At 45.3% G+C, this 27293-nt stretch overlaps 1 protein-coding gene across 3 annotated transcripts in view; it reads right to left on the reverse strand.

The window, feature by feature from the left end:
• The window catches only part of RALGPS1 (Ral GEF with PH domain and SH3 binding motif 1), a 305604-nt gene that overhangs the window by 258816 nt on the left and 19495 nt on the right, over nt 1-27293 (reverse strand). Inside the window, exon 1 of one of the 3 annotated variants that reach the window (XM_012639802.1) lies at nt 2570-2743. The exons of the other annotated variants lie outside the window; for them this stretch is intronic. The gene's annotated coding sequence lies outside the window, so the exon portion shown is untranslated. Of the gene's footprint in view, nt 1-2569; nt 2744-27293 lie in introns of those variants that run through there. 3 annotated transcript variants of the gene reach the window in all.

Genomic DNA, 27293 nt, shown 5'->3' on the forward strand with positions numbered 1-27293 from the left:
ACAGTAGATGTCTGCAACCAACTGGATGAAATGATGAGGATGCTTGTGAGTAAGCAGCCAAGATCGGTCAACAGAGACAGGCTAAACCTCTTGTAAGACCACATGTCACAAAAAACAACACTGCTCAAACTACAGAAGCTAGACTGGGAGATTCTCTGTCATCCCCCGTATACGCCAGACCTTGCACCAACTGACTAGCACTTCTTCCAGGCTTTGGACCACTTCTTGCAAAGAAAAATATTCAATTCTCAACAAGCTGTGGAAAACGCCTTTCACGATGTCATCGCCACTCACTCTCCAGGCTTCCTCACTGTTGGCATAAGCAAGCTACCAATAAGGCGGCAAAACTATGTCGATAGTTTAGGCACACACTTTGATTAATTGTACTGCTTCTTGTTTGAGATATAATAAATTAAACTTTTTATTTGAAATTGGACATTTCATATTTAATGACCTAATACAAATAAGGAAAGGAAAGCTCTGAGAAGCTGAGAAAGTGGTACTGGTTCACACAGCAGGAGGTGGTGGCCTGAGGCTTCAAGCACAGAACTAACTGTCTTTCAAGTAGAGCTCTTACTCTCCATACTGAAAAGGAAAACCTACTGTAATATTAATAGGTAGACTGGGGCCATATTAGAGAGAGCCTTGGATGCAATACTTTCCCATTAATGAAGTTTTTCTCTCAACTCTGAATGTTGTCACTCTAATAAAAACAAAACCCCTTTATTATCCAACACGTGTTCTAGCTCTTGTTTGCCACCAAGTTTGGGCTTTCCTTTTAAGCCACAGAGCATGATGGTCACCCCAGAGGGCAGCAGTCTCTGCATGCTTTCCATTTTCTATTTCCATAGTTTCTGCAGGACAGAGTGGGACAACTCACACATGCTGCTTCTAGACCCTCTGGTACCTGCCACACAGCACAGGCCCCAGTAAGAGATGCCATGCCCATGATGTCACTGGGCTACCACACCAACTAGTGGCAGTGAGGGAGGCCAGCACTATGGTGTTTGGTCCCCAAAAGGCCAGTAGCTTCTGCAGTGAAGAAAAACACCAGCCAGTAGAGAAGCCTCCACCTGCCTGCTCCTCTGTCCATGCAACGCAGGTAGGAGGCATTACACGGCAGACCAGTCAACTGCCAGTGAGCAGAAGCACTGGACACTGAAAGCTCACACAAATGTGTATGGGACACTCTTCTGAAACTCAGAGGGAACCCCATCATCTCACTTCCTTTTCTCTGCTCCTGCAGGAAACTAATAAAGTTCTGGCATTCCCTTCTTTTTGGTGTCTTCCTTTTGCAATGTGGTAAAATCAGAGTGTGTCCTTGGGTGGGGGAAGGGGAATCCCACAAGGCTCAAGCCTAAGCCACATGCTCCAGCTCAGAGTCTTCACTGGGGTTGGGGGCTAAAGGTCAGCAAACAATTAAATGTTCCTCGGCTCTCCATTTGTCATTACTCCCTGGGTTGCAACAGCTCCCTCGGAGGCCTCGCAGGGAGAAGCAGTCCTGATCCAAGATACAATTGAGTCTTTTGGAGACTCCCCAGCACAAACTTCATCCCAAACTCCAACAAGAAAGTGGTCTATTCTCCCCTCTTCACTAGTAACCCTCTCCTCTTTAGACTCTCCAGTCCTGGACTCCAACCTGTCCTTCAGCACAAGAAGGAGGCTCTAACTTTCTCCAACGATTTGCTCAGTAAGTACTGCTTCACGCTATCTCACAAGGCCCCCTAGGAGGCACACAAGGCAGGTACCATGATGCTCATTTTGCAAAGAGGGAAACAAAGCTCAGAGAGGTGACTGACTCTCCCAGGTAACACAGAGTCAAAGCTTCTAAATTCTCATTCCTGCTCTTCCCCCTCATCAGGCTGTCCTTTCAGTCTTTTTGAGACTAGCACTGTTAAGATTTGCAGCAACATCTGGGACCAGGAGCCAACAAGCCAGGACCCCTCCAAGCTTCACACTAACTACTCCAAGCATACACATTTTTCAACAGCTGACCATCCAATGAAAGCCAACCACCCCCAATCTAAACATGCCCCTTCAACAGCAACAGGAAAGTCCCTGAGGTGTGAAAAACAGCGCGCCCCACTTAGGGTACGCTTGGTACAGGGGAGGCAGCCGGCCTAGTAAGCAGGGCAGCTGAGCTCCAAGTCGGACTCAGCTAAGGCACAGGCAAGATGCCTCCAGAATCCGCAGAGAGCACAGAGCTCCTGCTCCCACCCAGGCCTCCCTGCACCGCGGAAAGGGCGGCCCTCCCTTCTCCCGCGACCACTCACCGCCCGCCCCGCTCCTCACCTGTGGCCCCGCTTCCGGACCTGCAACCACTCGGGGCCCCGCCCCCCGCCCCTTGCACCTGTGGTTTCCTCAGGCCCGAGCTCGCCCCGCAGCTTTGGCCTCACCTCGCAGCCCCCTCCCACTGGCAAACCTGCCGCCCTTCCTGGCCCCACCCCCCGTACCTGCAGCCCCCCTCGGCCCCGCCCAACTGCCTCCTCCAACCCCGCCCCCCGCACCTGCAGCTCCCTCCAGCCCGGCCCTCAGGGCCCCGCCCCGCCCCGCCGGCCGCTCTTCTCACCGCCGCTCTCGCCGCCGCCGCAGTCCCGGCCGGTCACCTTGACGCGGGCCGCAGTGGCTGCCGCCGCCTCCTCATGGCCTTGGGAGGGGCCCAGCGGCAGCGGCGCCTTCGCTCGGAGGCCGGGACCGGGGCGAGCCGGGCCGGGGCCGGGCCGGGCGCAGCTGGAGCGCGGGCCGACGCGGGAGCCTAGCCGGTGCCCAGCCGCAGTAGGAACCGTCCGCTCCTGGGCCTGAGCGGCGGGTCGCACAGCCAATCGGCGCGCGGTGCCAGACCAGCCCCCCAACCAGCTCGTCGCGGGGGCGGAGACACGCAAATCGGCTGGCTGATAGTGCCAGTGCGCAGCCGCTGCAGCCGCGGTCCTCGCTGGCGTTGGCCTCCGCGCTCGTCCGCAGAAGCCCTCCCAACCTGCAGGGATGCTCCGCTGTCCGCACACCCGGCCCGGCGCCCCGCCACGCCCATCCCCTGCCTAGAAAAAGCCGTGCATCCCCACACAGCCTTACAGGCCTCACCCAATTTCCCCCTTAAGTCTCTACCTAGGATTTATGATTTTCAATAAAAAATGGTTTTGTGAAGGAGACATCACCTCAGTGTCCATTCTTTACAACTCGGAGGTAGGCATAGAGCACGGAACGTCAGAGCTGGAAGAAGCCTCGGAGATTCTCGGGTCCAATCCATTTATTTTACAGCTGGGCAAAGTTAGGCCCAACGAGGTGAAGGGAGTTGCCCGAGACCACCCAAGTGCAAAGCTGGGAAGTGAGCCTGGATCCTGTCTGCCTGCTCCCAGGTCCTTTCCTCTGTGCCAGGCACGATGAGGTGAGCAGAGAGGTTAAGTCATTTGTTTAAAGTCGCAGAAATAAGAAGTTGCAAAGACAGCTGAAGCCAGGTCCATGAAGCCCTGGAAGTCTGGACCCACAGTAAAACTCTGTTCCGCCTCCCACAGAACGGGGGTACGATGCCCTGCCCTACTCCGAATGATTCTTGGGCATGTAGACAAGTAGAACATCATTTTGACAATTTTCAAGTTCATTTTGCAGTAACGTGAATGAGTATGGAAAGATTGGTTACTGTGCTTCCCAAAGCCTATGAAAGGAAAAAGGAAACAAACAAACAAACAAAAAGAAATAGTAGAAATTAAACCATTTCTAAGTCTTAAGGGATCTCTGAGGGAAACTTCTGCAATTTTGTATTAAGAAAATAGTAATCATCAAAGAAGATAATTGTTTACTTAAAGAGAACAAGAGACTGTGTAGTGCATGGTTCTGCTCAGAGCCTCTGGATTCAGAAATGCACAAGGTGAAAGTTGAGTGCAAGAGCTGGAGAGACAGACTGCAAGAGTCCAAGTCCTGCCTCTGCCACCAGCAAACTGTGCACAGGAGTCACTTAACAACACTATGCCTCAGTTTCTTTATTTAAAAATGAGTATAATGAGAGTAGCACCCTCTTCAGACAGGCTGTTGGAAGGATTAGATGAGACGATACATGGGAGAGGGCCTGGCACCTAACAGGAGCTCAGTAAACATTAACTACTAGTATATTTACCTGTGTGACTTCCGGCAAGCACAGAAGGAGTTTAGCACAACGTTTGCAACAAATGCTTGCTAAATGGCGTTATTATTTTATTATGCTTATGCATCATTTCTAAGTTTTCTTCAATGAACACAGATTCTTTAGTGAGATATCAAAAGTTATTGTAAACCCAATTTAAAAATGAGCAAAGGATCTGAATAGACATTTCTCCAAAGAAGACATACAAATGGTCAGTAAGCACATGAAAAAGTGCTCAATGTCATTATTCATTAGGAAAATGCAAATCAAATCCACAAATTCACATCCATTAGAATGACTATAACAAATAAGATAGACAATAACAAATGTTGGTGAGGAGGTGGAGAGAATGGAACCCTTATACACTGCTGATGGGAATATAAAATAGTGCAGCCACTTTGGAAAACAGTCCAGCAGCTCCTAAAAGGTTAAATGTAGAGTTAGCATATGACTCAACAATTCCCTAGATATATATCCAAGAATAATGAAAACAATATGTCCACACAAAAACTTGTACACAAATGTTCATAGCATTATTCACAATATCCAAAAATGGAAATAACCCAAATGTCCATCAACCAATGAACAGATAAATAAAATGAGGTTTGTCCACACAATGGAATATAAAAAGAAATGAAGTACTAATACATGCTACAACATAGATGAAGCCTAAAAGCACACTAAGTGAAAGAAGCTAGACCACATATTATATTATCTCATTTATATGAAATGTCCAGAAAAAGCAAATCTATAGAGATAAAGAATAGATTAATGGTTGACTAGGGCTGGGGGGGCGGGTCAGGGAATTAAGGGCGATAGCTTAGGTGACAGCTTTCTTTTGGGGATGATGAAAATGTTCTCAAATTTATTGTGATGATGGTTGCACAACTCTGTGAATATGCTAAAAACCATTCAATTATACACTCTAAGTGGGTGAATTATCTAACACATGAATAAAGCTGTTTTTTAAAAAAACAATTATTATAAAGTCTGATCAATCATGTCACTCCCATGCTTAAATATGTGTTACAGGATGTGTCAAAATATGACATGCTGGTGAAGTGGGCCAGCTCTCGGTATCTAATGTGTCTGAGTCACTCTCAATGAGGGGAAGGAAGTTTTGAATGACAGGAGGCAAAGAGGGTTGGAGAAATCACCAAGGGGCAATCCCCAACCCAACTGCCTTCACATAGCCTTATACTTCATGGAAAGCCAAACTTTGGGACAGTTCAAGGAGTAACTTTCATTAGAGATGCTGATCAACAAGGAAGGTGTGGTAGACAGACTCTCAGGTGGCCCCCACACTCCTCACCTCCTTATGTCCATGCCTTTGTGTGGGCAGGACCTGACTTGCTCCTAACCAATAGAATGAGGTAAAGGGTTTGTACTTGGCTACGTTACATAAGATTGTAACCCACCTTGCTAGGAGACACTCTCTCGCTGCCTTGAAGATGTGAGCTGCCAGTTTGTGAGCTGCCATGTTGTGAGTTGCCCTATAGACAAGACCATGCAGCACAGAACTGAGAGCAGCTCCAGCCAGCAGCCAGCAAAAAAAATTGAGGCCCTCAATCAGCAGCCTGCAAGAAACAGAAGGCCACCAACAATCACAGGAGCTCAGAGTAGATTCTTCCCCTTTCGAGCCTCAGATGAGACTGCAACCCTGGCCAACACCTTGATTACAGCCTTGTGAGACCCTGAATCGGAGGACTGAGCTAAGCTGTGCTGGACTCCTGACCTAAGTAAACATTGAGATAATCAATGTATGTTATTTTAAGCTACTAAATTTGTGATAAAATTGTTACACAGCAAAAGATAACCAATACAGAAGCATAACCCACCCTTCCCTGTTGCTCAAGAGGTAGCTTCTGTGCAGAGGCTGTCAGCACCCTGATGTTATGAGGATTCTGGAATGAGGAACTCCTCCAGATCCCGGGGGCTTGTCTCTCTGGAGGGTGTCAGGAGACAGAGTCTAGGGCACAGGAAAGAGCACTGTCATTAGGGACACAGGTAGCAGTGGCAATGGTGAGGTGTCCCCAAGGGGCTTCAGGGGAAGCAGCCCTTAAGAAGGGCAGCAGGGAGAGACTGGAAGAACAGGGATTGAGAGTGAAGTTTTGGATTTGCTCAATTCTAGGAAACAATCCTGGCTTTGCCATTTCCCAGCTATGTGGCCTCGGGCAAATGTCTAAATCTCTCCATGCCTCAATCTTCTCATTTCTAAAAAGGTAATATTCAGAGCATCTACCTTGGAGGGCTCTTCTGAGGAAAAGTGAATTAATCCTATAGTGACCATGAAAATGCACCTTGCAGACCTCCAATTATAGGGAGGTTACTTGACCAAGGGCCCAGCTGCTGCACTCTGAAATCCATCAAAGCATTTGCACTGAGGCCACGATACTCGTGGGCTGCACCCAACAATTGACCATGGCAGGAATGCTAAGGCAGGCCTGTCTGTGTGTGACAATGGCACTCCTCTGATGATCATCTCTGGCTCAGGGACAGCCCAATGGCCTTGCTGAACATTCCTTGGACTGCATGGTAGCATAGGGTGCTTCCACCACTTCCTTCCCTCTCTCCTTCACTTGACGTCAGACTTGATTTATAGTCTGATGTCTCTCCCAACCTGGAAATGGCTCCCTGCCCATGTCCCCTAATAAAATCCTTGCATGTTTAATCCTGTCTTGGCATCTGTTTCTCCAGGAACACGGACGGACACAAGAAGTACCAGGAATGATCAGGGAAAACAGGTGGTAAGATGTGGATTTGGGACTGGCTCATCCCCTGTTCAGCAGGCAAAGAGGATGCCCTCCTAGTAGAGCATAGACAGTCTCTAAAACAAGGTGGTGGTTCAAATGCTAAAGATTTCACTGACGGGGACCTGGGAAAATACCTGCATGGAGGAGAATGTTGTGGTGGGTGCTATGATGCCAGCACCTGAAAAATGTGGGGAGAACAATGTGTGCAAAGACAGAGGAAGGTGGTTGGCTGGCTGTATTGCAAAAGAATAATGAGAGACTGCGTGCTGTTAAGGAGCAGTTAATGGCTAAATTTAAGAGGCAGAGAGCTCCAGTGGTCACTTACAATGAGGCTCTCAGCCCCTGTGGTAGTGGAAAGACAGACACAATTGAGGAACAGGATGAAGAGCTAAGTTAGAGTCTAGAGCTCCAGGGATGTCTGAATGCTCAGGCAAAGAAAGTCTGTTGTGTGAAGGGCAGGACCCTGGTGGGGTGAACCGAGATCTAAAACATGGGGTGGGGACATCTGGGTGGGTGCTCCTGAGGATGTTGACTCTGGGACACATGCTCTGGGCCCTTGCCAAGCTGGCCACCCTTCCTAAGAACTGAGCTATTACTGTACTGGAAGATGCTACAGAAACCCTCCCCCACAGGCAACAGATGCCCCTCTTCAGCGCTGCCCCACCTCCCTTCCTAGCTGCCAGGCTGGTAACTAGGGTTAAATACCACAGTAACCTGGCTGGGAATGCATTGAGCCAAACAAGGGAAAACATAGACTATACCCCTAAATTTCAAGAATTAACCAGTCTGTATTGTCAAAAGCCAGGGGAGTACCCCTGGGATTGGATTTTGAGGGTGCTTGATTGGGCAACCTGGAATGTAAGATTGGATAAGAAAGAAATCATTGACTTGGGGACACATTCTCAGGACATGGGATTTAACAACCCAGTAAGCACCTCAGCTACTGGAATGGCACTTTTAGAAGCATGGCAAAAACAATGGCCAATTCTCAGTGAAGTGGAAATTCTCTACCATCTTCCTCTACCCTGGCAGATGGTAGAAGAAATGGGCATGATGAAATAGAAATACAGTCGATCCTCATTGTTCATAGATTCTGAATCCATATTTGTGAAGCAGCCTGCCCACTAAAGTTTATTTGTATCTCAAAATGAATACTCACAGAACTTTCATGGTCATTCATGGACATGCACAGAGCAGCAGTAAATTTGAGTTGGTCCAGGTACAGGTTCCCAGCTGAGGTCAAACAAGGTGACACTCTGCCTTCTTATTTCAGCCCCCATACTATAAACAAATGTCCTTTCTCAATCTATTTAGTGCTATATTTTTCTTATTTTTGTGCTTGTTTTAGTGATTGCACAGGTTAAAATGGTCCCCAGGCAGAAGTACTGTGTAGTATTCCTAAGCACAAGCAAGCTATGCTGTACCTTACGAGAAAATACATGTATAAGATAGAGCTCCATTCAGGTATGAGTTACAGAGCTGTTGGTCATGAGTTAAATGTTAATAAATCAACAATACATATTAAATAAGGTGTCTCTAAACAGAAACAGACATAAAATAAGATCATATATTGATTGGTTGACAAAAATGTTGTGACCAGAGGCTCACAGGAACCTAACCCCATATTTCCTTTAGGAGCAATGTTTCAGTATTTGTTTATTTACTGTTCACAGTAACTTTATAGGACATAACCACTGCAAAAAATGAGAAACAATTGTACTTCTCACTGGTAGAATCTAACTAGCAGCCTTCTGGCAGGGAATGCTGGGAAATGTAGTTCCCAAACTTCTGGACCCAGCAATATATGGGAAAGCAGAAAAGGTGGGAAATGGCTCTAAGCAGTGACAGGCAATCCAGTACAGTATGAGAAAACATTTAATGCTTTTTAATAAATGTTAATGGCTTTCTTGAGGTTTACAATATACATCTTTAATTAATCAGAGTCTACCTGCAAATAATATTATGCTATTTCAAATGCAGCATAAAGACCTTATTACCCTGAGGAAACATAACAACTGAAGTAAGCAGCTCCTGTTCCTGGGGCTGAAGTGACATGGGAAAAAGGTAGTTTGTCAGAATCTAGAAATTCAAAAAAGAAGCCCAAGGAAGTTAAGGAGGAGACACTGCCGGCTGATGCTGGTACCTGTGAAGGGAAATGGTGAGTACAGGGCTGGGAGTACCAAAAGAAACAAGAAGCTGGAAACAACCGCTGCTACCAGAGTGTAGGATGCTGGCAGAAATAGTAAGCAAACAGGAGGGGAGAAGTCCCTTGTTCTCTCTTCCTGACTTTCTTCTCTCCTTCTGGTACCCACTACTGGCAGATCCTAACAAAAAGCCCTCTAGCAGAGGAGATATGCAGTTTTCAGAGTCCCCCCAGCATCACAAAACAGGCATAGAAAGTGGGTTTTGTGATTAAGAGTCAATAGCTTAATAACTGACGCACAGCGCACCCCCCTATTCTGCACATAGTTGAACGTCCATACCATAACAACTTGATGTCTACACCTAACAATTGCAACTATTTTGATGGAAACAAAGACACTTTCATCCTCTGCCCTAAAGAAAAAGAAAAAAGGCCGGGCACGGTGGCTCACGCCTGTAATCCTAGCACTCTGGGAGGCCGAAGCGGGTGGATCGTTCTGAGCTCAGGAGTTCGAGACCAGCCTGAGCAAGAGCGAAACCCCGTCTCTACCAAAAAATGGAAAGAAATTAATTGGACAGCTAAAAATATATGTAGAAAAAATTAGCCAGGCATGGTGGTGCATGCCTGTGGTCCCAGCTACTCAGGAGGCTGAGACAGTAGGATTGCTTGAGCCCAGGAATTTGAGGTTGCTGTGAGCTAGGCTGACGCCATGGCACTCGCCCCAGGCAAGAGAGTGAGACTCTGTCTCAAAAAAAAAAAGAAAAAGAAAAAGAAAAAACTCCAACTGTCATAGCAAGTGTCTCTGAGAAAACGTCATAATACATATTTTTGAGCAATAATGATCACTCCTCTCATACAGTTGCAGTCAAGCTGAATATTCTGTAATCTAAAGAATTAATTGTAAAGTTAACCACCTACATAAATCCTTATTATTACAACCTTATTATTTAAAAAAATAGCCAAGTCTTCAGTCGACTATTCCATCATTCTATCTGGACAGCTGCTTCTGGGAATGGGATACATAGGAAGACCACTGAATTCCTCATGCATGGGTCTAGTGCCCAATTTATTTATTTATTTGCTGTAAAATTAGTTCTCAGGGAAGAAGCAATATTGTATAGAATAATATGCTTTTGACTAAGGCACTCTATAAGTACATGGATGGCTGTTCTAGCATAAGCATTGCAGGGAAGGAAGGCAAAACCATATTTATTAGAATGCTCTTTGCTAGTGAGGACAAACCATTGCTTTTTCTATAATGGAAAGAGTCCAATGTAATCAATGTAACATCAGGTAGCAAGAAGTTCTCCCTGGGGAATAGTGCTACATTGGCATATTAGCCCTCAGTAGTGGTTATAGCCAGTTCAGCTTTAGGGAAGTAAGTTCACATAGCTGAGCCCATGCACAGCCTCCATTCCTGTCAGCATGACCACTTTTGCATAGGCCCATTGGGAAGGCACTGGGATAGTTGGGGAAAGAGACTGATTAACTTAAACAAAATATGTCATCTTGTCCTTTGGTGAACCTTCACATGGGACATTAATGTAGATTATTTGCAAAATGCCCACAATCATTCTTCCCATCCCTGTATACGCATGACCCTTTGCAATATGACTCTGACATTTCTCCCACCAAGAAATGGAGTCTGTTTTCCACCCCTAGAATATGGGCTGGCCTTGTGACTTGCTTGACCAGTAGAATACAATGAAGGTAACATTGTGGGATTTCTGGACTCAGGCCTCAAGAGTTCTTGCAGCAGGACTTCTTGAGTAATACCCCCAAAGCACAGGCAACCAAAGTAAAATTGGACAAACGGGATCATATCAAGCTAAAAAGCTTCTGCACAGCAAAGTAAACAATCAACAAAGTGAAGAGACAACTCACAGAATGGGAGAAAATATTTGAAACCGACCCATCTGAGAAGGGATAACTAGAATATATAAGGAGCTCCAGCAACTCAATAGGAAAAAATCAAGTAATCCAATTAAAAAATAGGCAAAGGATCTAAATAGACATTTCTCAAAAGAAGACATATGAATGGCCAACAGGTATATGAAAAAATGCTCAACACTGTTAGTCATCAGAGAAATGCAAATCAAAACTACCACAAGATATCATCTCACCTCAGTTAAAATGGCTTTTATCAAAAAGACAGGCAATAACGAATGCTAATGAGAATAAGGAGGAAGGGGAACCTTCGTACACTGTTGGTGGGAATGTAAATTAGTGCAACCACTATGGAGAACAGTATGTAAGTTTCTCAAAAAAATAAAAACATAACTACCATATGACCCAACAATCCCACTGCTAGGTATATATGCAAAAGAAGGGGATTCAGTATTTCAAAAAGATATCTGCACTCCCATGTTTACTGTAGCACTATACACAATAGCCAAGATTTGGAATCAACCTAAGTGTCACTGGATGAATGGATAAAGAAATTGTGGTACATATACCCAAAGGAATATTACATAGCCATAAAAAGAACAAAATCCTGCCATTTGCAACAACATGAATGGAACTGGAGAGCATTATGGTAAGTGAGATAAGCCAAGCACAGAAAGACAAATCTCACATGTTCTTATTCATATGTGTGAGTTACATATTAAAAACAATTGAGCTCATGGAGAGAGTAGAAGGATGGTTACCAGAGGCTGGGAAGAGGTACTGGAAAGGGGAGTATAAAGTGGGGATGGTTAATGGGTGCAAAAACATAGTTAGATAGAATGAACAATATTTGATAGCACAACACAAAGTGACTATAATCAACAATAAGTCAGGGTATCCTTTAAAATAACTAAAAGAGTGGAATTGGAATGTTCCCAAAACAAAGAAATGATAAATGCCTGAGGTAATGGATACCCCAATTACCCTGATTTGATTAATTCACGTTGCATGCCTATATCAAAAACATCACATATATCCTATAAATATATAGAACCATTATGTACCCATCATAATTAAAAATTTTTTTAATTAAAAAAAAAAAGTCCTTGCAGCTTCTACACTTGCCTTCTTGGAACTCTTCCGCTGCCTTGTGAGAAACCCAAACTAGCCTGCTGGGGAGACACGTGGCCCAGTCAATAGCCAGCCCCAACTGCCAGACACGTGAGAACATTATAGATCATCCAACCCTAGTTAAACCATTGGATGATTGCAGCTACATGAATGACTCCAGGCAAGTTCAACAGAAGAACCAATAGCTGAGCCCGACCCAAATTGCTGGGCCACAGAATCATGAGAAACTGAAATAGTGAAATGGTTATGGTTTTAAACCAATAAGTTTTGAGATAGTTTGTTACATAACAATAGATAACCAATACAAGTATCTTTACACTGTGTGAGCATTCTGAGCAGTCTATCAAACTATCTCTTCCCAAATTCATCTTCTGACCATCTTCTAGTTCTTTCATTCCAAACCCCTGACATCCAGCCAAACCATTAGCCACTGTTCATGGACCTATGTATATCTGCACTTTTGGCCATCTCTCAGTCCACACAAAATGGACAAATTTTTTGCCCACTGGGAAGATTTCTTTTCATACCATCTTTCAGAGACACTCTTTAATGGGGCTGTAATTTTTTAGCAGTCCTTTTCCAGTAGATGCCAGCATAGATGTAAATTAAGGCTATAAATCTGGATTATGGGTAACTGGCATGGGTATTTGAGTCCCCTTTTCCTGCAACTTGTACCTTCTGGACATTCTGAAGTCCAATCTCTTATACACCATATCCACTTGATGATGGATTGCTGCTGCCCACGCCCACCCTTATGGTTTGGTGGATCACATAATATGTGGTTCGTGATGAGCAGCTTGGTCACATAGTCACTCAATGTTCCAGTATTAGATGTGCAGTTTCAACAAGGGCTCAGTAACAAGACATGAGGTATTTCTCAAAAGAAGAAACTTATCTACAGAAGATGGCATGGCTTTGCAGATGTCTGCTCCGTAATTCTCCTGTTGGGCTTGGCAGAGGATCCATAGGGACTCCTATCAGCCATATGCACTTGGAGTATCACAGAATCTGCTGGGTCATAAGGCCCAACAGGCAGAAAACCTTGCACTGCAGTCTGGATCCCTTCAGACCTTTCTCTTGCTCTAGGTTCCACTTAAACTCAGCACCTCAACAGGTTACCTGGTAACTGGGTCAGAGCAGCCCACTAAAATATGACATATCTTGCCTCCAAAATCCAAAAAGTCTCACCAAGCATTATGTCTTTTTTTAATGAGAAGCAGTAATAAGGTGAAACATTCCTATTTCACACTAGAAGAAATATCCCAACATTCTGCCAGACACCCAGACCCTCAGAAACTTCATTGAGATGGTGGACTCCTGAATCTACGTGGGGTTTACCTCCAGCTCACACGCATCTTTCTAAGGCATCTAAGGCACTTGCTATTTCCTGCTCAACTATCCAACTGTAGGGGCATGGCTCCTTCACAGCGCTCTGGCAACTTGCATATGTCCACAGAGGCCATGCAGCAAAAGCTTGAACTGCACCTTATCTGAGTCTTGGAAGAAAGTCTTGTAATCCTCCTGGAACACAAGATAGGAGGCTCATGAAGAGATTCCTTAACACAATCTCCCACTCACCTCCCTGTCTCCCCTAAGAGGCTGTCATCTGTCATGAGATAATTTCTTATCACCTTCCAGGTTCTGATGAGATATGAGACTTCCCAGCTCAACCTCTCAGAATAGACCTACAGAATCTGTTCTTCAAACTGCTTAGCTGCAGTCTAGAATGAGCTCCTTAGCAAATGGGTATCCCACTGCAGTCATGAGCCTCATTTGTTTTGGTGTTGTCCTTTTTGGTATATGAGTTAATGACTATGGTGAGCCGGCATCTTTGGCTACTCTTCCTTTTGCTGTCTAACTAATAAACTGAATCTAAAAGTGGCTCAGTATAACTTTACCAGTCATCAACTGCACCTTCGCCTTGGCCTTGCTTTGTATTGTATGTGTGACACCAATACACATGATTTATCAATGTGGTGGACCAGTATGACGTTCTATGGGATATCAAGACAATCGAGATCTCTGTGGACTAGATTATGGAAGAGGGCAAAAGAGTTGGGAAAGCCCTGGGGCAAGACCAAAAATGTACATGGTTGACCATCTTAGGTTAAAGCAAATTACTTCTGGTGGTCCCTACAGTTTTGTTTAAACAAAAACGATTTTTTTGCAAACCAGTAACTGCATACCAGGTTAGAGATTAGAGGATTGGAAACTTTCAGACTCAGCCCCCAACCTCCAGAGAGGGGAGAAGGGCTGGAGATTGACTTCAATCACCAATAGCCAATGATTTAATCAACTGTGTCTATGTAATGAAACCTCCATAGAATCTCCTAAACTATGGGGTTCTGAGAGCTTCTGGGATGAACACTTCAAGGCGCTGGGGAGGGTGGCATGTCCGTAGAAAGCATGAAAACTCTCCTCCTTCCCACATACCTTGCCCTGTGCATCTCTTCCATTTGGCTACTCCTGAGTTGAATCCTTTATAATAAGCCAGTATTCATTAGCAAAGTGCCTTCCTGAGTTCTGTGAACCATTCTAGTAAATTATCAGACACGAGAAGGGGGTTGTGGGAACCCCCAGTTCCTAGGTGGTGGGTCAGAGGCCCAGACTTGTGACTGGCATCTGCAGTAGGGGCAGTTTTGTGTGACTAAGCCCTTAACTTGTGGGTCTGTACTAACTCCAAGTGGTTAGTGCCAGAATGAATCGAATCATTGGACACCCAGTTAGTACGGAGAGTTAGAGAACTGGTTGTTGGTGTGGGGGAAAAAACCCAGCGCATTTGGTGTCAGAAGTGCTGTGAGCAGAAATAGACCACAGTACGTCTAACCCACAGCTGTTCTCCAAGATCGTGCCTTCTGCCGAGGCCAAATGGGTAAATGAAATAAGGATGAGATAGGAATCACCACCCCTGTATATTTCAAGTCTTTAATGGCATTATTCTCTGCAATTGCCCTGCGACGCAGTACTACTTTTGGTTGAGTATCCTAGTAAGGAAGGGAAATTCCAGGCGCTTCCACTTGGCTCTACCTACCATAACAATCCTCACTCCACAGATCAGGAAGTTAGTGTGGAGATTCTGCTAGTAATTGAGTATGTCTATTCCAATTATACACTCGAGAACTGGGGAAATGACCATTAGGTGGCTCTACGAACCTACTGGGCCCACAAAGAGACAGACTTTGACAGGTGGACCACAGTGGTATTTTGTGTTCCCAGAAATTAGCATCTCGAGTCTGCAATGGACCAAATGTCTATAACCCTCTGAAATTCATATGCTGAAATCCTAACCCCCAAGGTAATGGCATTTTGAGGTAGGGTCTTTGGGAGATGATTAGGTCATTAGGTCCTGAAGGCAGAGCCCTCAGGAGTGAGATTAGTGGCATTATCAAAAGAGACCCCAGAGAGATCCTTCGTCCTTTCCACCATGAAAGTTTACAGTGAGAAGATGGCCATGTATGAGGAAGTGGGCCCTCACTGAATCTGCCAGCGCCTCGATCTTGGACTTCCCAGCCTCCAGAAGCATGAGAAATAAATTTCTGTTGTTTATAAGCCACCCAGCCTATGGTATTTTGTTATAGCAGACTATAACAAAACTAAGACAGACTAAGGCAGAACCAGTATCTAATAATCCTCAAAAGGTGCACAGTCACTTTAGAAAATAGTTGCAGGTCTCTGGGGCTTAGAAGAGGATTTTCAGTGTTTTCTTCTGCCAATGCTACAGAATCCTTTCTCAAGGAAACCTGCCCTCCCTTCTACCTTGGGGCTCTAGGGCTATGAACTGGCTTAGGTCCAGAACTGGGTGAAAAGTTATGATTTTTCCATTATGGGGACTCGAGTTGGGTTTCTGGCTACCAGAAATATTTTCTATTATAATGATGAATCAAAAAATATTTTAGTAGGCTGTCTATTTCATCCCTGGGGATCCCCTGATTAATTAAACACCTCCAGGTTCCCTGTGGGTCACACATTCTGATTACCACTTAGTCCTTGCTGCCTGTGGTAGTCATTATGCCCACCTTGTGTCTGTATTTAAAGGCTGCCTGTCACTTGACCTTTGTCAATATGAGATCCCATCGTCTTTGTTGAGTGTAAGTTTCAGTCAACCAACCAAGCAAACTGCGCCACTTCTAGCTGCATGAGCCGGCACAGTGATCCACACTCCCTTAACTTTTTCCTTCCAGGTCACACTTGTGTTCTGAAGCATGCTGAAATCTGACTCTAGATATAATTCTAGGGGTGATTAAGTGGTTGGAGTGGGTCTTGAAGAGAATAGACATCTCCATATAGGACCACTGTCCCAGGTGATATTATTACTGGTCTTCAAGCAAGGAAAGGCTTTTTCCATCATGAAAAAGTTAGGGCATTAATTCAGAAAGAATGGAACCCTGAGACCGGGAGGACTCAGATATTTGAGAATCCTGGACCCCTGAATCTCTCTGAGCCTGCCTTCCTTCCCTTCCATGGGAGGACGCAGCTTGCCCTTTTCATGAGAAACATGGCAAGGCCTTGAGTTCAACTAACATTTTAATTCTGCAACCCACAAAATTAAATTTGGGTCTGATTTTCACTGAGCTTGACTCACACCTCCAGAAAGAAGAGCTTCTTTTAGGCCCGCCTAAAAGCTCTTTGACTTTCTGACCATGATTTGAACCTTAAGCTTATTGTTTTCTTTCTGTAAATGACCCAGTGCAGTTGGCAAGAGCCACTCCTCTCTCAGCCCCTGAAGTGATTACTCCTACCTAATTGTCCAGGCGGCGACCCATGGTCTCGTAAGGCAGTGCATTTCATCAAAACCAGCCTCAGAGGCTCATTTCGTCGGTCACAAGGCTGTGACACGCCATGGACTTCCAGCACGCCACTTCCCACCAGCAAGGGAGTCGGCACTGCATGCAAGACCAGGAATACAACCAAACCAATCCCGAATCCCCCCTTGGAAAGAGCAGTCAGAGCCCAGTCAAGAAAACAGAAACCACGCTAGTTATTTCAGCAGAGAGAATTTAATGTAAGGAATGGGTTAAACATATATTGGCAGTCTGAGAAAAAAATCAAAAGGAACCACTAAACTGTGAGGCAATAACTGTGGAAAGAAGCTACCATCTCTTGGGCTGGGAGAAAAAAAGGGAAGGGCTTGGGGTTACCAGGATCTAGAAGTTTGGAGGAGAGGCCCTGCTTAATATTGGGAAAATGGATTATCTTCTATCCCAGTGTTTCATATTAATATATTTTTATTTCAAAATCAACTTTACTAGGCTGTAATTCACATAAAGTAAAATGTCCCCATTTTAAACATATAGTTTGATGAGTTTCGACAAAGGTATACATCCATATAAGCCCTCCACTAGTCACTTTTTAATCTCATTCCACACGAGGCTATGAGCTGTTCAGGAGCAAGGACCATAAAGATTTTATCTCTGTGGCCCAGTGCCTAGCACAGCTCCAAGCACTGCATCATCAGGACCTGGGGCAAGAGTCGGGTGGAAACACTGCTACAAGGAAAATAAGATTGTCCTATGAAACTTCAACTGTAAAATCAGAATTAAGATATGCAAAGACATCTTAAAGAGACAGGTTGATTTTCAGGCCAAGAAAACTTGATTGTCCCCTAAAAAAGAAAAAGTTAACCAGACTAAAGAAGGAACGGATCCATTAGAAGGTGAGTGGCTTGGTCACAAAAGCATCATGAGAGGGGTGAGGTCACCAAGATTCACATTGGAAATGCAGAGCTGAACAGCAGGAACGTGGCCCGCATGCATCTCATGTCAGGCCACTCTCCTGTGCACCAGCCACTTTGGCCTTTTCACTTCCTTGCACATGCCAGGATTCCTCCAGCCTCAAGGCCTTTGCACATACTGTTCACTCTGCCTGAAATGCTCTTCCTTCCCTTCCTTCCCCATTACCTAGTTAACTTACTCACTGTCGGGTTTCTCTCAAGTGTCACTTCCTCTGGCCGCCCCATGAGGTCAGGTGTCCCTGCCATGAGCTCTCCTGGTTTCCACTGCCTTTTCTTCATTGTGTTTTTTGATTATGTACCATTCTGACCTTGCGACTGAGACTGCCGCTTCTCCACTGCTGAACCCTAAGCTTCCATGAGGGTCTGGGCTGTGTCAGCTTTGCCCACTTCTGTGTCCCTGGTGGCTACCACAGGTTTGGCACGTAACTAACACTCACTATCTAAAATAGGGCAAGCTATGAAGCCCCATCCCACCTCACACCACCTCCACTGTGTACGATCCTGACCAATTTATTTAGTCTCCAAAAATCTCAGTTTCTTCTTCTGCAAAATGGAGATAATAGTAGGACCTACTTCACAGAGCTGTTCTGAGGATTCAAGGAAGTATAATGCATGAAAAGTGCTTAGCATATTGTCTGACCTATTAAATGTTTAATAAATGGCAGCCTCCTTGTTAGTACTACTAGCTGTAGTAGCTGAAAATTAATGTGCTAAACATGTCACATTTTAGCATTCCACTTACGTCTCATTGAAATTTAGGGCCAGGCGCAGTGGCTCATGCCTGTAATCTCAGTGCTTTGGGAGGCAGAGGTCGGAGGATCGCTTGGGGCTAGTAGTTCGAGACCAGCCTGGGCAACATAGCGAGACTCCTGTCTCTATAAAAAATAGAAAAATTAGCCAGGTGTGGTGGCGTGTGCCTGTCATCCCAGCTACTCAAGAGGCTGAAGCAGGAGGGTGGCTTGAGCCCGGGAGTTCGAAGCCAAGGCTGCAGTGAGCTATGATCAGGCCACTGCAGTCCAGCTTGGGTGATAGAGCAAGACGACCCTGTCTCTTAAAAAAAAAATAATTTAATACAATGGCATTCTAGTTCTATATGCCAGTCACTCTTTACACTTAGTGACTGTAAGTCAGCGGCAGATTCAGACCCACTTTCCCTGTGTCCCAAAGGTGGGTTTCTAGGTCTACAAGGCTGAGGGCTGGCCCCAGGCCCTAGGCAGTCCCCAAAGCAATTCGTCCTGAAGAGCCAGTGTGTTGACTTTCTCTTGATACAAACCTCACTCTCTGCACCCATGTTCTCATTTCTGTAGCAGTGCCCCATAGGCATTCACTGAGTAGAGTTCTGCCTCTCCAGGGCCACAGGGTTAAACCCAAGTTTCGCAGCTTAAAATAAAATAGCCCTCAACATCTGGCGCCAACCTCCCTATCCGCCCGCATTTCCTAATTGCCAGCATTTATAGTGTTTACTAGGTTTTGTCTTGTGAAATACATTATCTCATTCAATAAAAAGATACCTATAGGTATCGAATATAGAGGCTATTATGTATATATTGTTATGTAATGTAATATCATGAGTTGTATATACTTTAGAACCTGATAGATTCACGCATGTTCTTTTCTTAAGTTGCTTTTCCATATTCAACAATATGCCATGAATAGTTCTCCGTGCCATAGATGTTTATTTACACATTTATAACATCATTTTAAATGACTCTCTAGTATAGTATTGTAGGAACGTACCAGATTTATTGATGGACATTATGGTGGCTTCCAACTTTTCAATATTATAATCAACACTCGGATGAATTCACATCTTCGGTTACTTATTAACAGAATATCTTCCTAGGTTGAATTCTTAAAAGTAGTCCTGCTGTATCAAGGGGAATACATACTTAAAATTTTGAAACACGATGCCAGATTACCTTCCAGAGATGTTGTACAGCTTATATTTCCAACAGCAGGGTATAAATGTCCCATTTTTCCTCACCCTTGTCAATGTTGGGTATTGCCAACTAAATAGGTAGAAAAACGGCCTCTCATTATTGCTGTTTTCTAGGGAGGTACATGGTCTTTACCCCGTATTTATTAGCCGTGTTTCCTCTGTGGATTGCCTCTCTATGTTCTCTCCCCTTTTAAATTGGAGTATTCATCTTTTTCTTATTACTTTTAAAAGCTCTTGTTTTACATGTTGCAAAATTGGGTTTTTTCCCCTGAACTTGTACTTTACATTTCAATTTTTATGGGTTTTGTTTTGTTGTTTTGCTTTTACTAAACACATTTTACAATGTATATAGTCAAACCTATTTTTCCCCTTAGGATTTCTTCTTTTTGGTCTTATCCTTAAAAATATCTTCTCCATCGCAAAAGCAAATAAGTCTTTACCTCCCTATTTAAAACTAGTTTGTTCGTGGTTTCCTCTTTCTACAATTAACGACTTAATTCACCTGAATTTTGCTTCCTGGTCCTGGCCCATCTTCATCTAGCTGGGCCTCCTCCCTCAGACTAGGTTCCTTCTGGTCCCTTCTCCCTCCAGCAGGATATAGGTTCTCAAGGGACCTTAAAACTAGTCCCAGGCAATTTTCTCCCTTAGGCTGAAGTCTCCACTTACAGGGTATGTCCACTGGCTCTGCCTGAGTTCCGCCCTCCAGGACCTGAGAGAGTGGCTGTCTTGGTGTCCAGGGCAAGTCCCACATGCAGAATACCCAGTTCCTGGATGCTCTGCCCCCTGAGATTCTCAGGGTTGCCAGGCCCTGCCACCAGCCCTCTCGGGGGAATCAATGAGGCTCTGTGTGCCTTATCTACCCACACAGAGCCCCCAGGAAGGGGACTACCCATCCCTTTCCATCTGGGCTAGACCATCACACTCAGACAGTGCCTGACACTTTATCAGGGTGCTGACACACGAACCATTTCCACGATTAAAGTTGTAGGCAGAGAGGCGCGGGCTTATCTTCAGGGTGGAAGTCTCCAGTACTCACAGGGCCTGCAGCTGGCCATGCCCTGACCACAGTCGGAAGTGGGGCCTTTCAACAGAGCCTGGTGGCAGGAGGCCCCTGGAGGCCTATTCCGGGGAAAGGGGCTAACGCAGTGGAGGGCAAGAAGGGAACTGGCAGTTTAGCTGTTGAAACCTAAGAGCATTCCCAGGTCACCACCAGCCTGGCGAGGGTGCAGCGGGCAAGAAGGGATGAGAGAGGCCAGAGCATGCAGCAGCGGCTGTGATGAAACAGCAGAGAGGAAGTGCCTTCCCCATGCAAAGGCAACACACGGCAAGGCAGGAATGCCTGTTCCCAGCACCACAGCACCCCGGGGAGCAGGCAGCATCAGCGATCAGAGCGGGGGGAGTTCTCAAAGGGAATGATGTGAGGCCATGGGAGAAATTCAGACGCAAGAGTCCCTGCCCAGAGCCCACATCTCCCAAAGCAAAGGTGCTGGTGGGCTTTGCAGTCTCACCTTAACATTTGGAGAGGGAAGGGGAGAGAGGGAAGGGGCTGAGGAGGAAAAAATAATTTAGAAAAACTCCTGAAAACAGCTCCAGGGACCCAGATGTGTGATGAATAGATCCTCTGGCAGAGACAGGCTAGTTAAAATATCAGTCACATGCAAGCAGTCTGCTTGCCAAAGAAATGTTCCTCCAAGCGATGGGCACCATCACAATTCTGTCAGAAACGGGTCCCAGAGTTATACTTGTTAAAGCCCTGAAATGACGGTGAGTGGTCAGAGTGAAGGGGAAGTATGTCCCCACGGCCTAGACTCTAGAGAAAAGCCAATAGCCCAGAGTCACATTTAGCCTAGAGAAGCCCAAAGAGAGGGCTAGACAGAGACAGGTATGTTGTCACTGAATATTCAAAACATACTGTGGTCCTAGAGTAGAACAGAGAGCGGGGCGCAAGCTCCAGAGAGGCAAACTTGGGGCTCAGGATAAGGAAGGACTTTGTATCACTGCAAATTGTCAAATTTGCAGTGTCCCTTGCGAGGCAGCCAGTTTCCATCAGTGGAGATTACGTATGTGACCACTGCAGTAGTCCCAGTACCCGCAGGCAGGGAGTAGCTCGCCTGTGAGGGCCCTTCGCACTGTCAGAAAAGAGTCTTGCCCTTCCATTTCCAGCACTCTGGGGAAGGGGACAACATTCAAGATGACTTATCCTTTTATTTGTATATTTAAAAGCACGCGCGCACACACACACACACACACACACACACACACACAGCACCTGAAGGTGGTGAGAGCACACCTGTAGGATCCACTCTAGCTGGGAGGCCCAGAGGCCTGGCCATGCAGTCACAGAGGGGCCCTGGAAGTACATCAGATCTTGTGCCGGGATGCACAGAAGAGTGCCCAGGGCTGATCAGAGAGCCAAGGCTGAGCCCGAAAGGGAGGAAGAACTGCTTCAGCACCCCAGGGCCCGTCTCCCCAGCGAAGCCTGTGGCGGGCCTGTCTGCACCACGGGGCAAGGCCTGCTAGAAGTGGGCAGCACAGCTAACAGCAACACCTGGCTAGCCACCCCCGAGGGGCAATGCCGCTGTCTTGGAGGCCCTGCCAGACCCCACCCCGGTAAGATCCAAGTTCCCTTCAGGCAGAGGCAGGACCAAAGGAGCCCCAGCAGGCAATCTGTTTCAATGACAAGGGTCTGGGGACCTGTTTACTGTCTGAGTGGAAAGGGAGGCAGCTCTGTTCTGCAGGCTCAGGCGGCTGCCCTGTGGGTGTCTGCATCATAATCCACCATTACTATATACATAAGCCACCGCACCCCTCAGAGTGACAGTACACTCTTGGCCACTGAATGCTGGAAGAGCGAGCTTTATTGCACACCTGCGGCCAAGGACTGCACAGCAGCCACACAGCGAGAGCTCCATGCTTACCCCAGGAGATGTGTTCTGTAATGTGTTTCCTTTGTGGTAGCCTCTTTCTGCCACTGCTTTTCTGAGTTCTGAAGTTTTGAGCCCTATTTGCTGACAAAAGGTGTGCAAGCTAGACCTGTATTGAAAAGCCAAGAAAAGTATCACATGAGATGTTTAAAGGCAAGTGTCACTGAGGTTTGAGGGGCTTTCAAGGAAATGGTCCAGGAAACAGAATGAATGAATCACTTCTCAGCCTCTTGGCTAAGATCAAGCGCAAACAGAATGAAGACCAGCAGGCAATTAGGGATTGGTGGTTGTCCTTGGACATTATAAAGGACGTCATAAACATCCCTGAAGCCACGCAGGCTTGGCCAACAATCGTACGAATTATAACTGGAAGAAACCGAAGTGAAGATAGGTCTGACTTCAGGACAAACGAAGAAAGAGCCAGCTACTGCCAAAGCCGTTGTCAGCAATGCAGCTCAGTACGGTCCACACGGCATCTGCTCCAACTCAGTGCGTCGGCTTCAGTTGGTGCTCCCATTTCCAGGACCCCAGGGATAGTTCTCTATCCCAGCTGGAGGAGAGGCTCGCCCCTGACTCTTGATGTTGGGCTACTTTTCCAGCCTTAGAGAATAAGCAAACCCGTCAGCAACAACCACCTCATGACATGTCAGAGCTATCAAACTGGGGCTGAAAGCGGGCGAGTGACAAGCTTAATTAAGCTCATGGTCAGGCAAAGGCAGGGCTGGAAGCCAGACCTCCAGTCTCGCTCATCAGCGCAGTTTCTCCGTCACCCCCTTGCGTACCTTGGGAATCCCCAGGGCCACTGCTGGCAAGTGGAGCTGGTTCCTATGTGGACCTTTCACATCACACACCACCTTCCTGCCTATCTGGTGAGAAGGCAGAGAACTGCCTTACAGCAGCCCTTACTCACAAGCTAGGAGCAAGTCGGCTCGTAGTACCAGAGGAGCCAAGTCGAATCCCGCCTCCGTCCCAGCCACGCTGCCTTGAGAGACCCTCTAGAAGGCATGCATTCGCTCGTTCGCTTGACAACACTCGCTGCGCACCTACTGTGGTGCCAGGTCCTGTTCTATGGATACCGGCTGAGAGAGAGTTTAGGATCCCTGCTGTCAGGGAACTTACAGGCTAGCAGGAAAAACATTAACTGAATAATCTCATTAATGAACACCCAGTCACGAATGGAAATATGTGTTCTGAAGGGCAGGAGGACAGCTCAACAAGCATCTATGTTCCAGGGCCCTGACCGGGAGGGCTGCTGGAGGGAAGAAGGGCCCCTGAGTTGGAGCCTGGAGGAAGAGGGTGCAGTTAATTGGCTAAGCAGAGAAGACAGTGGAGACAGAAGAAACAGCTCATGCAACTCCGTGGCGGACTAAGCAAGGCACATGCCAAGGGGGCTAAGGGGGTCCCTCTGCAGGCACACGGGAAAGTATTCACCAGCGATTCCTTCTGGGGAAGCCTCGGTGCCGATCGGGCCCCCTGACTATGCGGTCTTCGCCACACAAGAGAAAGATCAGAAAGACACCTGTGTCCTTCTCTTCTCCTCAGCAAGACAGTGGCTGAAACCCTAACCTTTCAAAAACAGTGGTTACAGAAACCGTGACACAGCAAACGTTTGTCAGCACTAGTGACACTCACAGAGGCCAAGGGGGCCAACGCACAGGGAGACCACGCACATGAGCTCTAGCAGCATTTTTATTTACAAACAGCAATGTCCATTGACTTTATTTATACCATAAAAAAGCCATTTACAAGCAAGAAACAGAATTCAGAACAAAATTAAGCAGCACTGAAATATTCATGTCACAAATCTAAAACAAAGTGAATACAAGAGTAAAATATCATTTGAATAAATAGTCTTAAATTCATGCTATAAAATAATCCTTAATGGCAAGTTACTAGTTGATACAGCATCCGCTTAGCTAGCTTCATTTACTTCATATGGTGATGAAGTGTGGAGTTGTGAGGTTACCAGTTTATATTGCAAGATAATGACACTGTGTTAAGTCATTCAAATTGCTCAACCATTTATAACGGAAAAAATGTTAGCCCTACTAATAAAAGTGGTGAGAGATGGTTTTCACATTAGGAATATGGTCATTCTCAAACAAACCAGGTAAGTTTACCTCTTACAATAGTCAGGGCAGCAACCAAAGGCTTGGGCAGCAAGTCCAAGGTTGAATTCACAGCATACTTGTCACTGAGGGGCAGCAAGAGGTCTGTGTACTGAATCTGCTACATGGAGCGCCAAGCAAGGCTGACTCCTGGACTTGATCAAGAACTACAATAGTCCTGTCTGCACCAGACCAGGGAGGGAACCAGAGAAAACAGGTTCTCTTCTGGGCTGAGAAGTCAAGCACTGGGCAGAAACAGTGGGAACACTCTGGCACTTACTGAAAAAGACGCATGTGACGTGTGACAACCATTACAAATTTGGAACAATGTGAATGACTTTTCTGAACTTTTAGTTCAGTTGCACTGAGTAATATGAAATCTATGATTTAAGAACTAGATAGTTTCATATAAAGAATTTACATAATTCCCCAATACTTTCATATATAAAATTTAATAAATAACCCTGACCAGTCTAGAAGCACCATTCAAGGGGCATGTGCCCTTGGAAAATAGTTTAGGTGTTGCATATTTGAGTCCCTTTCAGTGGAGGCTTCACAGGAAACCATTATAGAATTTAACAATAATGACAACGACAACAAAAAAAATCACAGTAACTGACAGAAAAAGTTGCTAAAATAAAATACATTGATCTCTTTAAAGTAAAGCTCATTCACATAGATGATCTCCCCCCCAGCCCTTGTTCTGTGTTCCCGCAAATTGGCTGTAAAACAAAAATAAAAACAAAACCAGACACAAAATATGCAGGCCTATGGTTTGGGCTAAGGGAAAACAAAGAGTTGGTTATAACTGCTATCATTAGAAAAGACATTTACTCATGCTCTGGAAGATTTTAAAATTATCAATTTAGTTCTACAGTATATTCTGCTTAACAGTGAACCGACAGTATCCTTTCTGCTGTTTAAAAAAACCCCAAAAACTAAAAAAAAAGAAACCCAAAAAACAAAAAAACAAAATGAACACAACCGCCAAGGCAGAGCCAATTGGTTGGGAGGCTTTCCACTGACCAAAAAATTAACTTGTCTCCATATACTGTATTTACAAATATAATTTCTAAATGTATTTACAGCTTTAGTAGAAATTAGAGGGTAGAGAACTGATTAGAATGAAAATAATGGTTTAAAACCACACGCATTAGTAAAAGTATAAAATTCTTTGTTTTCACAGTTTGTAATAACAGGCTAAACATCTCTAGAAAAGGACGCTGTCACTGTCTTCACATTGTCTAATATTGAAAAGGTAGCTCGAGAAGAGACTCAATTATGAACAAGCCTATATGAATTCAGGATATATTTTACTGCAAAAGATTTCTTCACATATCACTTTATCTTATTGATTTCTGCATTTGTTATAAATGAAACACCTAACCTAAAACTGTACAGAAATAGGGACTTTGCTTTCCAAAAAGAGTTGCTCTAAGGAGTCACACAGCGTACTTCGTCTGCGGAGACGTGACGTGACTTCAGGGAGAGAATGTTTCTGTTCTGTGGTCATGTTAATCCTCCTGGCACATCCTCACGCGGCAAGGCACAATTAATTGCTGCTGCCCGATCTGAATGGAGTTAATCTCTCACCAGTCATGCCCCTGGGAAGCATGACAGCACAAATGCTCAGAGAGGCTACACAGCTCCGTGCTGGCCTAGCGCTGCCTCCCTCGAAGCCCTGCGGAACTTTACAGTACTGTGTTATGGCTTGAGAATTCATTCTTAACACTGCGAGCAGTGGAAAGGGGAAAGTGTTAGCAACACGAATGGGAGCAAGTGGAACTTGCTAAATGCGGAACCATGATTATTAGAGAGAAACTCAATCAATTTTCTGCCCCTTAACAGTCCCATTACAATGTTTGAACCTGAACTGTACAATCAAAGCAATGTATATTTTTGTCAAAGACAATTTTGGATAAGTCACTCTTTGGTAAACTCAAACCAGTTAAACAAATTTACAAATACAAAGAACTCCATGTAAATAAGGTTAAGACGGACACAATGACAAGAGCCAGGACGTTGGAGGTGTCTGCCTCGGGTGCTCTCGCCTCCTAACTCCTCTTGCATACTGCAGAATGCTCTGGAGACCTCACAGAAGGCCCCAAGCCTGAATGAAAAGGAGGTTCCTTCCCTGAGCTTGACCTCTTATGTCCTTGGATTTGGGCATTTCTTGTCACAGACTTAATTTGTATCACAACACAAATTTTTTGCATTTAAATCTTTAAAAAAGAAAAATCAAAACCAAACTTACTCATGTAAAGAAAAAAAAAATCACAAACATTTACCTGAAACCCCAGAACATATTTAAGTGGGTAAACACTTGGGGTTCAGCCTCCCCTTGAGGCACGAGGCTTTAACAGGAATTGAACAAGTGCTCCAGGGAGAGAACAAACCCCTACTTAGGCAGTTTGACGAGGAAAAAGGCATACTATATACCCGATTTAGCAAAAGCTGCTCCTCAGGAGCAGCAGATTAGAGTGTAATCTGTACGGAGTTAACACTGATGTGTAGCGCAGCAGTTCACACGTGAACAGATCCTGTGTGCTAAAGAGATGCTACT

The sequence above is a fragment of the Propithecus coquereli genome, unplaced genomic scaffold, assembly GCF_000956105.1.
Source record: "Propithecus coquereli isolate 6110/MARCELLA unplaced genomic scaffold, Pcoq_1.0 Scaffold142, whole genome shotgun sequence".
NCBI classification, from domain to species: Eukaryota; Metazoa; Chordata; class Mammalia; order Primates; family Indriidae; genus Propithecus; species Propithecus coquereli.